An 18,808-nucleotide genomic window follows, 5' to 3' on the forward strand; every position below is an offset into this window, starting at 1 on the left:
GATAACTCATTTGATTTTACTACTTATTTGTTTAATTTACATGGATTTTTAAATATTGCATCTCATGAGGTTTTCCCCTTTTCACGTAGTAAAACTAGCTCCTACGGTGAGTGCACATGCAAACGCACAAGACAAATGACCACAAATTGTGTAGTTGTGCATGCGCATGTGCAAATACACACACGTGCATGGACGCACATGTGCACGTGCACATATGCTTGCACGACTACACAATTTGTGGTCATTTGTCTTGTTTTAGAGAACTATCTTGAAAAAAAAAACTAATGGAAAGAAGAAAAGGTGTGACAACTATCATGGCACTAAAATGTTACATTTTAAGTACCTAATGTAGATTGCAAAACAAATAACCTAATGTCAACAAGTAATTTAGGCTTAATTCAATCTCTTTTGATAAAATGTGAGATCACAATAAATTAAATCATGTTAGTGAATTTGTCTCCATGCAAACATATTAACATGGTCTTCTTGGCTTGGGTTAATGAGCTTACATGACATAGCAAAAGAATGGGACTACAAATATGAGAGAGCTTACACATGATTTATAAAAAATGCTCATGCTTTGGATTGAAAAGTATAACATTTTTGTCACCAACCACCATCACTAGCCAAATAAATGATCACGAAGGCTACAAACCTTGCATGAATTTGAATGCAATGTAATGTAACTTGTCTTAACTCGTGTAACAACATGTCTAGCCTTCCAATCTAGCACCACATTATCTTTACAATACCTATAAGTGCTATAGAGTTTGATTCTTTGATTGTGTTAATTTATCATAGCAAAGCTTTGAAGCTTCAAAGGTAAAGCCATAAGTTCTAATCCCTAAATTCAAGGTTGTTTATGTACATTTCAAGAGATTTGCTTAAGTTATGCAAGGAGAGCATAAAAGGGAAATTAGTATCTCAAAAGTGCAATGATAAATTTAATATGGGGAATGGAGTTAAGTAGGAACATGCATAGAGGAATGCTTTTGTTGAGGTTGTTATAAAGTTAGGTAAGGTGGAACATAGCATTTTATGTTCATAAATATATAGGTTATGTGACCTATAAAAGATCAACAACTCATGCCCAACATTGATGTTATGAAAGGAAGGATGCTCTAACTAAAGCCATGGGACCTTAGCATTAAAAATGGCTTGAAGTGGATGAATGTAATTGTTGTTTTTTTTTTTGTAAAGAATGGTCAATTTACAAAGATACTCATGGCATAAAGTTGTCCAACAAGTCATTATCTTACAAAAATGTCGAGACATGAAGTGAACTAAATCATAGGTATCTATTGCTTAAGTACCAATCTTCTTATGGGGAAAGCCAAAAACATCAATCTTCTTATTGTGGGGAAGGCCACAATCACTTTTACTTCCAGCTATACTTTTGAAAGACATAAATGGGGGGTTTTATAATATAACTATATGATCATTGCATTCTCCATGGTAGGCTTACAAATTATGCTTTATGATCATTGCAACTTCATAATGTATTTACCACATGAAAGGAATTGTGAAGAAAGCCGATGCCCTTACCCAATAGATTTTGGTTTTGGTGGACTTTTGCAAGAGGAGCATCGTGTAGTGATCTAAAGATCTTTAAAGATTTCTACTTTTTGGGTGTCATATAGTAAGAAGATTGGCACTCATCAAGGATTTTGTCTACTAGTTAGCAAGCAACATTATACATTGGATTTCTTGACTTTTACAATGCTTCATATTTTACCATGATAAGGCCCATTACATAAATCTACACATAAACTTTATTTACTATGAGGCCTTGGATACAATCTCTAATTAATCGCTCAGTTGCATGCTCATTGCGTGTGGTGATAATTGGTCACTTCCTTGAAATTGAACATATATTTTATCCTCTCTTTGATGCCAAGAAGGTCAAGAATAGATAAACTCACATATCTTTCATGTCTCAACTTGGAATTTGCTCACATAGTTATCGTGTTATAGCTTATAATTATTTATGAGAAGACATATCTAATTTCACATGCTGTATATTTTGATGTCTCTTTCATCTATCCATAATGGTGTCTTACATACTTAAATATCTTGAATTGCTATGGCTTGGAAATTTTCAAAGTGCGATTTTATTCTGTATAGAATTGCTTTTACATGTGTCTAGATCTTTAAGAGGTAGTACTCAAGAAGGTGATGTTCAAACTACACATGGCTTTTCCTCTAACATAGAACAGAGATGGTGAACTTAGAAAATATGGGTGCAATAGTGGAAGTAGCAATAGCAAGAATAGCAATATGCTAGCAATAGAGGACAAATCAAATGGGGATCATCAACGTGCACGTCACATGCTTCTCTATTTCCTAGTTGCACCTACGAGAGGCCAATTTCATTGTTAGAGTCGTAATCTTGATCGATCTATAATGATGATTTTTATGTAACATTTTAAGTACAAGTAGTTTCATGCAAAGTAGGAGTTGACTTTCTAAGATGAACAAGAAACGTGTACACACACCATGCCATCCTAAATGGTTCGGATACATGTTCCAAATGATAGCTCTTTTGCTTCAACCTAGGACTTGCACACACATAGACAACAATACAAATATGATACCCCATTTGCATTTGTGGATAAACATGCATGCACCATTCCTTACACTCTTTTCCAAGTACATTGGACTTATTGTTTTCTTTTATGTTGTAAAATTACACATATTGATTTGTAGCATATGTGTAGAGGTGAATGCAACCTGATGAGCAACTTCTTGGCCAACCTAAAAAAGCTAGAATGTTATCTATCCTTAGTAGACAACTTTTAGTAAGAATCCTCATTGGACTCATAATTAATAGCATCTAGTGGGCTTGCATACAATGTAGCAATGAAGATGAGTAGCTACCTTTTGTATGGCTACATTGGCATTATGATTCTTGCTATAAACTTAACATTATCCATGTTATTTTGCAAAAGCTAAGAATATGAGCCATAAAAGAAAGGTTGAGTGTGATGGTTATCAAGTTTGTTGACTTGAAAAGCATAAAACAAAAAAACAATGGAGAAAGGGTAGTCAAATGTCACTTACAAAGTATATATTGGGGAGCTCCTTTTAATACTTAAGGGCATGGGGCTAAGTTGATTTCAATCCATATAGTCAAATGCTCATTGTTTGAGAAGAGGAACACCATGCTTCCATTTTGTCAACTAAAGGCCACAAAAGAGAGACAACACTTGAACAAAACATGTAGTTTTCATTCAAAGAAGCTTAGTTATGGTGATGCTACCTTTAACATTGGTCTTTCTACATTGACATAGCCAACACCTTTAAGCAAAGCTAAGGGCCCACTAGTTTTGGTAGGTTTTCTAATTCATTGGGCTATACACCACAACATGCCAATGCAATATAAAGCACATTATTCTATATTGTAGATAGGCTTGCTAGCTTTCAAGGACTTAAATCCTAGGTGAAGAGGTATTCAACATTGTAGACAAGGTCTCAAATCTCTTCACATTGTGAAATGATATATCCATGCCATTCTTGCGTGATATACTTTTTTTTTTGTAATACAGTGGATAATTTGCAGCACGCATACATGCAACGTGGCATCAAGCCAAAATATTGAGCTTTCTACCAAACAACTTTAAGATCCAATGCTTACTCCTAAGCATGCTAGCATTCCTTCTAGCAACAACAAAATCATTTCTTCCTACCCATATAAACCTTAGTGCTACAACACTCAACAAGCTAAGTAATTTCTAGTTGGAATCATCAAGGGTCCCTTGATCCCCCAAAGAACATAGTTGTCATTCCAAAGCTAAAGCAGGTTAGCCTTCTTGAGCCATGATTTGATTTGATGCCACACTAGAGAAAAGTGCATACAATCCCCAAAGAAGGTGCTTTTTAGTTTCCTTAGCCATCTTGCAAATTGGACACAACAACGAAATAGGAAACTTTCTAGCCAATGAGGACTATATAGGTAGCTTCTTAGTGGAGAATCTCCATCTAAAAGAGTTGAGCCTATAGGGAGGTGTGCCTTTTCTAATTCTTCTTAACCTTCTTTTCCATGTAGAAATTTTTGCATGAGGCCATTCTTTGCTCCATTTTTGCCAAGTTCTCATTGGGACGATGAGCAAAGATCCTTTGGAGTTATTCCTTATTTTGCACTTGGAGAGCACCTTCCCTCTAGGGGATTGCAAGAATAGAGGAATATAGCCTCCTTTGTTGAAGTTGGAGGCTCGTATGCATGCGGGTTAATCCAAGGGCTCTTGCTTAAGAAGGGTCACCTTTTCTATTATCCATAGCAATAATCCAATTGGAGTCGCTCAAAGTTAGCTACCATGACTAGTTGAACTATGTTGGACTAGGGAATCTTAATCAAAGGTGCAAATAATACCAATTGACATTTGGCCATGGCAAACCATTGGTGAAGTAGAGATAAAAAATTTGACAAGAATAGTCCATGGATGTGGTAAATGCGTTCTATTCATGAGTTTAAAGCAAAGCCAATGTGCCTTTTTTGTTAAGGATTCTAGGCCTACTCCCCCATCAAGGTTGTTTGTAGTCAAGGTTTCCCAACTAACTCAGGGAAGCCCCTTTCTACAACCTCTCAACCAAAGAAAGCAGCGAATGAGCTTCTCAACTTGCACCTAGGAAGGCTTACTGAATGGTAATAGAGAACCTAGATAGATAGTTGTAGATGTGTAAATACTTTTTATCATTCTCACCTTACCATACATAGTTAGTGGGACAAAATTGAACTTGCTCAACTTGGACTCAAACTTAAAGTAAAACCAAAGACTTATGCCCACAACTATAGAAGGCCCTATGTACAATATTACTTCAACTCTGAAACCATAGTTTGACAGCCATTCTTCACGCTTCTTTCACAAGAGAAAGACCAGCTTTGTCTTGGAATGATTGATTTGGAAAGTTGAAACGAGTGCAAACTTAGAATAAGATTGAAGTAGACTTTCAATAGATTCTTTCTCTCCAACCACAATGGAAGCATTGTCATTGGCAAAAAAATGTGTTAAAACAATAGAGCTGTCAAGAAGTGGCAACCCCTTAATCACAACATCCATTAATTTTTTGTCAATCTTAAGAAGAAGAGGGTTAGTAATCAAGGCAAACAAGAGGGGGGCCAAAGGGCATACTTGCCTAATAAATCTCCTAAGCGAGAATGGATATCACTCCATTAATGTTAATCAAAGTGGTAGCATTTTGAAATAGTGTTAACCATTCCAAATGAAGATAGGATTGAAGCATAACATTAGCCTTAAGAATATCCTTATGAATGACCAACTTACTTAGTCATATGCCCTGTCAAAGTTTAGATTAACCAGGACAAAGTCAACTTGATGAATCAATGCATAATCCATGGAACACATTCACTTGAGAACAACATCATGAATTTGCCTTCCATGAACAAATCTTTATTGTCTTGGATGTACTATCCTAGCAATCAAAACTTGACTCTCATAACATGTACCTTTGCAAGCACTTTGTAAGATAAATTCAACATTAAATGAGGTCTCCAATTGAAGACCTTGGTTTATGAAGATGATTTTGAAATAAGCTTGATTATCACTTGGTTGAAATAAGCATGCATAGCCCTTGAACATTCGAGTTGATTTAGCATGTCCACTAAGTTCCCATAGCATACATCCCAAAGCTACTAGGATAGTTATGCAAGTAACCCATTGAGGATGTGGACTTACCAACTTCCATTTTAATTACCACATCTTTAAGTTCTTCAATCGAAAAAGGTCTTTCTAGCAACAAGGCTTCCTCCATAGGGATTGCTGAGGTGACATCTCCTAAAAAGGCATTTATCCTTTAATTGCAATTCATGACATTGGGGGTTTTAGTCCCAACTATGGTTCCAAGATGTTATTTAAAGGCATTTGTGATGGAAACTTCATCAGTGAGGATGAGCCTCCCATTGCCATCCTCAATACAAGAAATAGTGTCCCTTTTTTGTTTTCGCTTAAGGGCATTGTAAAAAAAATCAATAGGGCCATTGCTAAAAATCTCCCATTGGCCATAGAGTTGAAACTTAGTGACATGAACTATTATGCAATCTTGTAGTTTCAAATAGAACTCCACATGGTAGAGGAGAATCTTCGTGATGACATCATTGGGGTAAGATGGCAAGGTTAACAGCTCGAGTGGGATTCTTGATCAATCTCCTCCCATAGAAAGCATTATTCTTACCATGGCCCTTGGCACAAGCTGTTATAGCTTCCAAACACCTTTTCCTCTTGAAGTTAGGGGTAGCTAGAGCATCTTTAGCTCGAATCCAAACACTACAAACATTCTTGAGAAAAGTATCATTAGAAAGGAAATAAGACTTAGTATGAAGAGGGGGGGCCATTCGAACTCTTACTAGAAACAATCATTTTAATGGAAACCATAACCAAAAGATGATCAAAAGCTATCACCTCATGCATGACTTGATATCTAGTTATGCCTCCAATCCACCAAGCCCCATGCAAGGCATAGAACCTATTTAGCCTACTCACTCTCCATGAGGAATCTCGATGCTTATTGTGCAATGTAAATGACAAATAGGGTTTTGCCATAGGATTAAGGGCCTTCAAATCACATACTTTAGTAAAGTCCTCCCACATCTTGTGTTCATTAGTGATCACGGTTCTACCTCCATGCAACCTATCTTGATCTTTGCATGTCATGTTCTAGTCTCTAGCAAGGAGAAGTGTCATGATAGTAAGCTTAGATGTTAGAAGATCCTATTGCTTGGTCCTTGTTGTCAACACATTAGACTTGTAGATAGATCTAACTAGAAATGAGTGGCATCCATGCATCATGGAAACAATAACACAATTGCCATCCCTTATTTTTCAATGAAGAGAAGGGCTACTATATTCCTTATCTTGTAGGATGGCTCCACCTTTGCCCTTGGTACAAACAACATAAAGGATAATATAACCTTGTAGTTGGAGTCTTGCAGGCTTCTTCATCAAGCTTTACCTCTTGCAAAGCAATTGCATGAGGTTTGAGCCTTCTAATAAAAGCATAGAATATTTGCTTTCTTAAGTCTAATATGAGGCCATGGACATTCAAAGAGCAGAAGTTGAACTTAGGAGATAAGCTCTTCCTTTCAATATCACACTTTCAACACATTCTAGAAGCTCAAGGCCATCAATAGGTGCAAAGTAGTTCCTATCCATAAAAGGTGTGTATGCAAGTTTCTTAAGTGACACCTTGCCCGCTTGCTTGCCCTTAGAGTTTGACACCTTAGGGTTATGATTGTCTTTGTTCTTCCAACCATCCATGGCTTTGCCTTTTGATGAGTAAGTCTTGCGTGTCAGAATAACAGAGTTTGATTTAGCTTTTGTTGAAGGAGATGCTTATGGAAGGGGCATGCTTAATTGCATTTGGCTACTTCTGACCATTACATTTGGAGAAGCATGGTTGTGAAATGCCATCCCCTATAGGCCTATCTTAGGTTTTCTTCTTGTCCTTAGCTTGCACAAGGGATTCAAAAGACAACTCGTTCAAGGTTGTTAAGTGCCATGTTCTCTTTGAGTTGTCAGGGTTAGTTCTATGTTTTCTCCTCAAAAATTGGAAATTCAACATGACATAAATTTTGCTAGAAAGTGGTGATGTGAGGAGTAGCAAGAACATCCTTATGCTATGAGTTAGTCTTGTACAATGGACAAGGCATGGCATATTTTCCAATTCGCACAACACTCAAGAATCTGTATGTTTGGCTTCACCCTCACATTCAATGTTCACCAAATATTTTCAACAATGTTGTAGGTTATTGAGATTAACAAAATACCAAGGAGTCTTGTATGCCACATCCAAAATTTTTATTCCCTAGTGCTTGCTATTGGTGCAAAATTGGGCCACTTCTTTAAAGCTTGCCTCTAGAGGTAGAGAGGTGGCGTCATCAATTATGAAGCACCTACTTTTGGGAAGATGGAATGCATGTGAAAAGAATCCTATTAGGAATGAAAAGTGTGTTACGGCTAGTCATCATTAGTAGAATCCTCTAGTTAAGACGAGATGGTACTAGTTCCCAGATCTTATGTGACTCATAACATTGATGTTGAAGTTACCAAGGGTTGTAAAGTATATGCAACCATCAAGTTATTATGAAATTGTTGGGATTGGTAAGTTATCCTCTTGGTACAAATAATGCCAATAGTTTTTAGCTTAGATGTGATGATTTTTTCAAAATAATGGAAGGGAAATGTTTGATATAAATAAGAATGGACTTTGTAAATTTTAAAGCAATTTGACTATATTTAAAAGATCCAAGTGTATTTTCCATTGTATTGGGTCCTCACTCATGCAATTGTATGCATTGTACAAATGGATCCTTTTATATCTTATCGATACGAATTGTTATCGATGTGTGTTTATGCTTATTTTGGTTGGATTGCTTATATATCTTCTATGCACTATGCAATAAGGTTTTAGGGTGCCCATTTCAATTTTTGGAGTGTAATAATCTACAACTTATAATGTTAGATAACCACACTTTTTTGGTTCATATGCATTTTGCTAGCAGAGTTGACAATTTTGCTTTATGAATAGAGAGTTTCAAAGCAAGTTGTAGAGCCCAATCACCCCAGCAATAGCAAAGGGCAATAGGGATGTAATGCCATCCCAATCCAATCCCATGGCGGTCACACCAATGGGGTTAAGCTATGATATTATTAAAATATTTCAAGAAGGAAGAAATGTGATTGGTTCCAATTTGAATGTTGCCAAAAGTATAAGTCTGCATAGCCAATTAGAGCGCAAAGTGGCCCTTACCCTTGCTACCCTCGAGCTAGCACCCATTTCTAGAGGTTGCTAGCAAGGAAGACAAGGGTTATCCTAATGCCACTCACTGCCCTTGGCCCAACAAGTGTGACCACACAGTGAGTAGGGGGAATGACCCCCTCCAAAACCCTGAGTGTGACCTAGCCCTTTGGAAAAGAAGATTGTTAACAAACTCATGCCAAGAGTTTTAGATTTCAAAACTCTTTTTCTTGATGGTTGGAAGGAGGCAATGGTCACAAGTAACCTTTTAAATCCAAAAATTGGGTATAAAATAGGAGTGCATGAATGTTAAAAGATGCTCTAGTTGTGAATGGTTCTTTGTAGAGTTTTGTCAATGACATGATGATAAACCATGGTTTTACATGAAAGATGTTGCATGAGGGGTGCGTCCAAGGTCCCCCAATCATGAAGGATGAACAAGGAGAGAATTGGTCCAAACCTCAATGGTCAAGGGGGGTGCTGGGTTAATAGAAAAGACTCTAGAGTCTAGGGTCCATACCACGGCTCAATAATTATATAGTGTACAAGGGAGGGGGGGTCGGGTCTATGAGAGAGAGAGAGAGAGAAAGGATGACTTGTTTATAAAGAGTCAATGGGATTTCAATGTAGCAAGAAATGATGGGTAGATGTATGCATCATTGTATTCGGAACACAATTTCCCAAAACATTTAAAAAAACGCTTACTGGCTGATTAAAAAAATACAAGTATTTTTCTTTTCAAGCATTCTATTGGACCTACCAAACATAATAATACAATATTATATTTTTATACCCCCATCGGCACGGGTACTATTTAGAACTTTTAGGCCCTACAAAAGAAGGGAAAAAAATAAAACATACAAATCTCAGAAGATGCCTTTCGATAGGGCCAAGGTGTGACCCACACTCTATGCGCGTGGGCCCCATGGAAAAGCAAATTATTTTATCGCCAGTAAAATTTGGAATTTAAAACTTCTAGTACTTATTATTATTATTATTATTACTGTTATTATTATTATTATGTATATTCGTGGGTCCCGAGACGACCCGGCCAGAGGCATCATTTGCCCTGGTTACGTCACCCGCCAGTGACGCTGACAGCGACATGTTTCCAAGCAAGAGGAATGTTAGGAATTGAAATTTCCCCTCCTATAAATGGCATTTTTAAAGAAAATGGATTTTAAAAATATGCGCCATATTTAATATATTGCGTGTCAGCAGGGGAGACGGATTGATTTTGCTGGACGGTTTTTTTTTCCTGTTTTTGCTAAATTTAAAAGCATTTTCTGCTGCGTGATTTCGTAGCAATGATTGATATCCTTCACACATGTTCCCTTCATCATGGCCCACAACATTATTAGGGCGATTATCTTCTTCTCCCATAAACTTTTAGACAATAATCGTTTTTTTTTCCCCCTGCGTCCTCATAAATGAAGGATTTACGTGTCACCCTTCCAGGGGAGCTGTCGCTAAGACCAAGGTCGAAATATTCACACAGGCCTGCAGTTAAAATAATAAATTATTACAAGAGGATCTATGCTTTAGGAGAAACTTCTAGTCTACGAGGGACCTGTTCCCACCCGCCTCGCACTCGCAACCAGGCCGGGAACTCTGTTTGCAACCGGTGGGCTCGCATGGATTTGGAATCCGCTCTCGGAGTCTGGACCTCGAACCTCTCTCCCAGCCTTTTGGTGACCACCTTGCCCATGATGGTTCGCCTCCAGACTCGCACGTGTGACGCGGCACGCCTTTATGTATACATACATAAAATATACTTGAAAGGGGGCCCATCCACACCTCATTCGCAATTTAATAGGCAAGCAACCAACGATTAAGGACCTTTTCCACCACCATGATGGTTCGTTCCCATTGCCTAACTGAAAACTTGTTTGCACATGCAAGTCCATTTGTAATATGTAAAATTTAATTTTTAAAGTGTTGTAATCTGCGTTATCGAAGAAATAAAGGACTAATACATATTTTTTGCAATACATTGTATTACCAAAAAGTTTTATTTTTTTAAATAATGCGATGTGATATATATTAAATATAATAAACATTGAGATATATACATTTGTAAACTTAGCATTCCCACTTTACCAAAGTCAGGCACATCTAGCTAGGTTCTTATAAGCTATTTTAAAGACATACCTTTCCCCCTTCATGGATCTAAAGATGGCTAGACTATCTCTCCTAATCCTCTTGTAGATATCACCACGGGCTATTTTGCTTTCCTTCCCCTTTAAGACTTTATTAGACCAAACATGCTTAAAAAGCACTACATTAACTATATTCTAGATCCTCAATGACTCCTCATCCATTTTCCCTATATCACAAAATAAAACCGTTTGCATCTTCACCATTTTGTTCATATTTGCAGCTTTGAGCCATTCTTTCATTTTTTTGCATATTAGCCTCACTTCCCCTACAACTCAAGAGTAGATGCTTTATTGATTCATGCTTGGTGTAACACAAGGTGCAAAAAGGATTCATACTCTTTAGCCTCCCAATCCTATCTTTCATGGTAGCTTCCTAGCAACCACTTTTCCATAGAAACAAGTTCAACTGTTTATTGGGTGTGGCCCTCCAAGTCTTAGACAACCTCCTTCTCCAAACCATAGGGCAGGAGTGGGGAAAACTGCATTTCCATTTAGCATGAGTTTTAGTGGCTATCTCCATTCTCTTTCCTTGGAAGTCTCTCTTGCTTTTCACCTTGCAGGTAGGTTTAACCTTGGCATTGCCCATGTTAAACCAGACCTTGGTAGGGCCTATCTTTGTAGGCAGTGGCCATTCCTCCCTTTTGTCTCTTAGCACCATAGCTATCATCCTCCTCTCCTCCCCTCCTAGTGTATACTTCTTTGCAATCTCTTGGGTGTTGAGTAGCTCACCCTTGGCCTCATCCCACACGTCTAGCCATCTAACGATGCTCTTATCTGCTTCTCGATTTGCAATCTTCATTCCCCAATTGCATGGTATGGTATCATTGGCATAGGCCTGAGGAAATATCCATATGCATTGTTTTAATGCTCCATCTCCTCTCGTTGGTTTGTCGGCCCTCCACTTCAATCTCTTCTTCATGGCATTTTGAAGGAAAATCTTGACTTTTTCTACAAGTTTTTCAAGGCCCACGCCCCCATTATAGGTACTTTCAACTACCATATCCCATGGAATGGCATGCCACTTCTTAGCATTGCCATAAGCCCATAGGAATGATCTAAGTAACTTCTCTAATCTCTCCATTTGTGCTGCAGTAAAGAATGTGACCATGGCCACAAATATGATTGCTAGGTATGGCATCTTATCTATCGCCATTAGTCTCCTTGCAAAGGACAATAATATCTTGGATTATTTTGATATCTTCAGCTCAATTTTCTAGAGAAGCCAATCCATATTTTGTTTAGTGGTCACAACGAGTCCAATGGGGACTCCTAAATACCTAAGTACCTCACCCACTTCGATCATTTTAAATCCACACCTTTTGCAGCTAGTTTGGGTGGTCTCCTAGACCCAAAAATAGCATCTTTGTTTTTGGTCTATTGATCACAGCCCCTGAGATTTGTTCTCGTCATGCACATCTGGTAATTGTTGAAGATTTTGCTCCTCTACTTGCACTATATTGGAATTATCATAGGCAAAGAGTTGTGTGCACATTTGAGCCCCTTTAGGAAGGGGAAGTCCCTTTATAAGGCCTCTTTTCACCCTATGTTAAATTGCCTTGAGTAGAGGATCTGTTGCAAATGCAAAGAGGAGTGGGGTAAGAGGACATCCTTGCCTCACTAATCTTTGCAATCTAAAGGTATGTGATATATATTCATTGATACCGACCTTGGTAGTAGCGTTTGTGAACATGGTGTCCACCACCTTACCGAAGGGTCTACCAATTCCTATTTTTTCCATGAAAACTAATAAAAAATCCCATCTCAACCTATCATAGGCCTTGTCAAGATCCATGTTTACAAGGATGAAGTCACCTCTTGTCTCCATTGTGTGTTCTATGGCTATTGCCAGGTTTAGTATAGCAATATGTATCTTCCTCCCCAAGATGAGCCCATATTGGGACTTATGGAGAACTTTATTTAGGAGGAACATAATCCTCAAAGCCATTGCTATTGACATAGTCTTGTAGATGATGTTCAGTATAGTCAGCGGCCTCCATTGTGACAGTTTGATCCTAGTCAACCCCTTAGGGTTAATCCTTCCTTGATTTGCAAAGTTGGGGATTGCCCCTTTTAGCACACATGCATTTGCAAATCTAGTTACATCCTTGCCACATGCATCCCATAATGCCTCATATACCTCTATCAATAGGCTATCAAGGCTTGGGGACCTCCCTTTCTTCATCTTCTTCATGATGTATAATAGCTCCTCCTTTAAGAATGGCCTCACTAGCATGACAACAATCTCCCCATCTATTGCCCTATCCACCAACTCCATAAATTGTTTGAGTTTCATACCATCGTCAGCTTCATGGGTTGGTGCCACACCTACAATGCTTGCTAGGTGATCAACAAACACATTGACAAGAAATGCATCATCCTTGTGGATCCTCCCCTTTGCATCCTCAATTACTGCAATGGTCTCCCTCTTTTGTTTAAACTACAGAGCCTTGAAGAAGCTCTGTGATGGAGCATCCCTCTCGAGATAATACTCCCCTTTTAGTTGCATTCGTACAACAACAATTCTCCTCTCCTTCTCCATCATAGTGAGATCCTCAAATTATTGCAACAACTAGACCATATGCTTATCATGAGGGCACCAAGCAAGAACAACCAACATACATGTTCTACATCTGACATCCGCATCAAAATATCTTCGCCTAGTTGTAGCTCTAGCATAGCCTTGTTGCTTTGCAACCTTTGTCATTGGAGCTATACTTGCCCTTATTTTTCCAAATGGGTTTAGCAATACTTTCATTCCACCTCTCTTTCTACCTTTGAGTAAATGTCAAATCTTTAAGGAATGTATCATTGAGCATAAATTGGGAGGCTCAAGCTCCTTGAAGTAACCATTTTAAGGCATACTTGAATCGAATAGCGGTTAAAGTCGATGATATCGATTAGCACATGCGAGTTTGGCTGAGGTACAATCCACCATCCCCCTTGATTAGCGTAGGCACGATCCAATCTCCCTACACACCATGAATTGTCTTTATGACTATTATGCCATGTGAAGGTTGTAGCCTCTTCTTATTCGTACATGTGGGTGACATCTACTAGATCATGATGTTGCGTTAGCCCTTCCTAGCTCTCTCTTTTATTACAATCATTACCACCCCTATTGTATGATTGATCTAGCTGTATGGTTGTCGTATTCCAATCTCCTATCATGATCATTACTTCCTACCTTACCCCCACGTGCATTGTTCCCAATAGCCTTGCTCGATTGCTTGATAAATTTGGGGCATATATCGACCATACATGGATTGTGATCCCTATAGCATTTATCCTAACCCCAATTGCCGATCCACTTGCCTCTTTCCACAAGAGTTGTGGTTGCACCCCTCCTTCACTAGCATTAATGTCCCACCTCTACCTCTTTTCCCTTTTGCTACATGATCTCATATCCTCTAAGCTGATAGATGATCAGTAGCGAGACAAGAAAGGCAAAGGGAAAGAAATGCCACAAAAAGAGACTAAGGACATACAAGCTAAACCACAGCCCCTCATTGAAGCTAGGTAGAAGGCTAACAAACTGAAGGAGCCACTTAAGGAGAAGCCCAAATCTAGGAGGTTGGGTAACATGGAGAATAAGCAGTGTGTTAGCAAGACAAAGAATGAATGAAACATATCTCTTAAGAAGCAATCATGAAAACCACTTATGGATAGAAATGCTTATGCCCCTCTCTATGAGAGGACAATGAGGAATTTGAGGAGGCATACTCTAACGCATACTATGACCACCAATTCACCTAAGTTGAATATAATATCATGGAATATCCAGGAACTTTGCTTGGATAGGAGAAAGGTTGCATGTAGACAAGTGCTACGGAGATGAAAGATAGACATCCTAGCACTGCAGGACATCAAACTAGGACCCAAGGATACAGAAGGATGAGATCCAAAAAGGTAAAGTTAACATATGTCCCAAGTGGAAGTGGTTTACTGCAAACCAAACTCCAATTATGTTCAAGCATATACAACACATGGGTGAAAGAGTAATAGATACATAGTAAAAGGAGGAGATCCACTATTAGGCTTAAATAATATACTAACTAAGTAAGTAAAACACAAACATAGATTGATTATAATAAAGGGAGAAAAATGAGGTCTACTATTTTGTAGCAACATTCTTGACATGGAGGAGGATGTTTCATCTTGATTCAAGTGAGGGCATTGTTCAAGTTGTTACATAAAATTGGTATTTTTTCCCTTGACTTCCCAAAGTGTTTAATGATTAGTACCTACCAAAGAAGAGACCATTTTAGAGAGTGAACATAAACATAAAAAATTGCCTTGAAAAAGAGCTTCATTTCTTTGAAGCCAAATTTGCTACATCACATGGCCTCTAAGACAATTCCATGCTTTGGTGGCTAGACAATTGGCCTCCCCAATTAGAAACTTTTTCCACATTATAGTGGAGGGTTGGAAAAGCCAAATGATGTAATTGAAGTAGTTTAGGGAGTCTCCATAAAATGGTGTTGTTGAAAGTAATAATAGGCATATTGTAGAAATTATTGAGAATCAGCAATCACACTCACTAAATAGCCTCTTTGTATGGAGCTTCAGGGCCAAGGACATGCAGGCTAACCTATCCCATATGCACAGTGGTGCCTACTGCAGTTTCCTACTTTCCTATAAAGCATTGTACTTGCTTCCTTTTCTTAATGCAATGATAGTACTCTTTTCTTTTCAGTGAAGTGTCAATGTCATTGTCCACATACACAAGATTGTGTTTATGAGTCCAAGTCTCAATCTTGGAACCTAATTCACTTGTGTAACAAACAGTGTCCTTGTCTTCTCCATCATGAGTCCACACTTCTCCTTCCATCCACCATAACTCACTGCCATGCTCTAGATCCTGCATGTTTCTCAACATGGTATCAAAGCCCAGTCACGCATGGCTCAGCTCGGCTCAGCTCTCCTCAGCTCTCTCTCAGCTCATGTTAATCTCTGGTCAGCTTAGTTCCATCCCATGACTTCATCTCCCAACTCTACCCTCACTGAAGCTTCCATGGCAGCCATAGCCAGCAGCACCCTGTTAGATTGAGCTGCTTATATCTCATTCCACAGGTCAAATATCTTGGAGCTTCCTTTTGGAAAAGTATTCCCCAACTCACAAAGCTTCCCTGTATCACATCAATCCATGACATTTGGCTATCTGAAGCTCAGCATTGTGAAAATTCCCAGTCACTGCCATAGTCTTCAACTGTGACTTGCAGGACATACCCTCCATGGAGCCTTCATATCTCTCTCTGTACAGCATATCTTCATGAATTTTCTTCTGGATATATCTTCCTCTACTTAGGGCGCTCCCTCTTGGCACAATAATCGACCACATTGGTGATCTACAGCTCTGGCATTGCAGACATTCGACATCGCTGCCCAAAACTGCGTCGTGCCTGTTCGTCCACTCTGCGCGCGCCATACATGCCGCGATCTTGACGAGGAGGATAGGGCTTTTGAAGAGCTTGAAGTAAGCTTCATTTCCATAAATTTTTTTTTGGAAATGATCAACCATAGCTCCTGCAATCTGCAAAAAACCAGGCCCCTATCTGAAACCCTAAACTGTCAGCCATAGCCAAAATCTCTCAAGCTTCTTTTTTCCTCATTTTTCTCACTCCTGACACTTTACCAAGCTAAAGCTCACTCTAATCCATTGTCCCAGCATCAAATCAAGGAGGGGAAGGACCTGACAAGATTGAAGAACGACCGAACGATCCTGAACAAGAAGAATCAAGCTCAACATCAACACTGACATAGTGTGTTTTCACACTGTCATTAACTGTGTCTCTTGACACATTGCAATATGCTCTTCTATTGATAAAATCTCAGAATTCTGGTGTTGATTTGCTGTTGAGCTTGCAACCTCAACATGGGAAAAGACTCTCCAAATGCTCGATTCAAAGGAGTCGGGTTCCACACTTGGCAAACCCGCATCAAGCTCATCCTGATGAAGAAGGGTCTTTGGGCCATCACAAATGGCAAATAGAAGAAACCTCGAGATGCGGACCTTGCAGTTACTTGGCAGAAGAATGATGACAAGGCACAAGCCATCATCAAACTGGAATTAGACGACAGCTACATCCATCATGTGGATGCCTGTGACACGTCCCATGACACTTGGGATAAATTGGATACCCTATTTGGTGCACAATCAAAGTCGTCTAAGTATGGTCTATTAATTGAAATTTTCCGACTTGATATGAAGCCTCATACATCCCTGGTATCCCATCTGAACTACATGGAAAGCCTGCTTACTCAACTTGCAGGAATAAAGCTAAAAATGGATGAAGATATTTGTATTGGTGTCTTGCTAAAAAGTCTACCTCCTGCCTATGATAATGTATCAACCACTCTAACCAATATGCTCGATCCTCAACTTGTTGATATTAAAGCCTCTCTATTAGAAGAAGAAAAGAAACTTAAAAGCAAAGAAGAGCCCAACACTTCAAAGGATGAACAAATGCTATATGTAAACAACAGATACAAAGGTAAAAAGGAACCGCTCTTCTGTGACTTCTGCAAAAGGACTGGACACACTGAGAAGTTCTATCATGCTAGAAAGAGGTCCCAAAAGGCCTATCTTGTAGCTGTGAAAGAAGAAGAAGAAGACCATGGACCAAAAGATGAAGAAGAAGATGAAAATGAAGACCACCAAGATCGGAAGGACAAGACTCATCAGTCCTTCTACTCTCGTTACTCTGATAGACTGTTTTAAAAGCCTTGTATTTCCTTGCCCTAATGCTTCTTGCCATAAGATTCATAAACTCCTCATGTAACTTGGCATTATAGTCCCTGTACACTTTATGAGGCACCTGTTACAGCCTCTGGATGTCCATCATGTTTTGGTGCCCACACTTAGCCTTTTCTGCGACAGCCTCTGGTGTCTACCATGTTTGTGGTGTGCCCACACTTTGTAGGTGGTTCTCATTACAGCCTCTACACACTTTCTGCCTTTCTAGTTGTGATTGAGGAGGGGTGTTGAGAATCAGCAATCACACTCACTAAACAGCCTCTTTGTATGGAGCTTCAGGGCCAAGGACATGCATGCTAACCTATCCCATATGCATAGTGGTGCCTACTGCAGTTTCCTACTTTCCTATAAAGCATTGTACTTGCTTCCTTTTCTTAATGCAATGATAGTACTATTTCTTTTCAGTGAAGTGTCAATGTCATTGTCCACATACACAAGATTGTGTTTATGAGTCCAAGTCTCAATCTTGGAACCTAATTCACTTGTGTAACAAACAGTGTCCTTGTCTTCTCCATCATGAGTCCACACTTCTCCTTCCATCCACCATAACTCACTGCCATGCTCTAGATCCCGCATGTTTCTCAACAGAAATCACACGAGCCTTGATGGATAAAAAGGATATGCCTCATTATTATTGGAATGAAGCTGTCTATATAGTTGTGTATACTATGAACAGGACTCCCACTATTATAGTGCATGATGTGATACTAGAGAAGGAACTAGTAAAAAGCCAGATTTGTCACATGTAGGTATTTTGTTGCATTGCATATGTACATGTTCTTACTAAGCTAAGAAAGTAGTTAGATTCAAAAGCTAAGAAGTGTGTATTTGTTGGCTCCCTTGAGCAAGAAGGTTGCATGTGTTATAATCTTCATTCTTTATTCTTTAAGTGACTAATAGAATAAGAGAGGCCGGTCACACATTGTGACTGTTGGAGTTTCCACATCTTGAGTCTCTCTCTCTTTCTCTCTTGCTCCATCTTCCATAGCTCACACCTTCAGTGCTTCCTCTTGCCTGTGCTCTCACTTGAGCTTCTCCCTTCAGCTAGTACAAGAGTCCTTGATCAAGGAGCTTCATTAGCTTGACTTTAACCCAAATTCGAAAAAGCTTGAGCACTTCACTCATGGTAGCCATGGCTTCTTTT

Source organism: Lygodium microphyllum, chromosome 7, assembly GCF_053477565.2.
Source record: "Lygodium microphyllum isolate KBCC chromosome 7, Lygodium_microphyllum_v1.1.10, whole genome shotgun sequence".
NCBI lineage: Eukaryota > Viridiplantae > Streptophyta > Polypodiopsida > Schizaeales > Lygodiaceae > Lygodium > Lygodium microphyllum.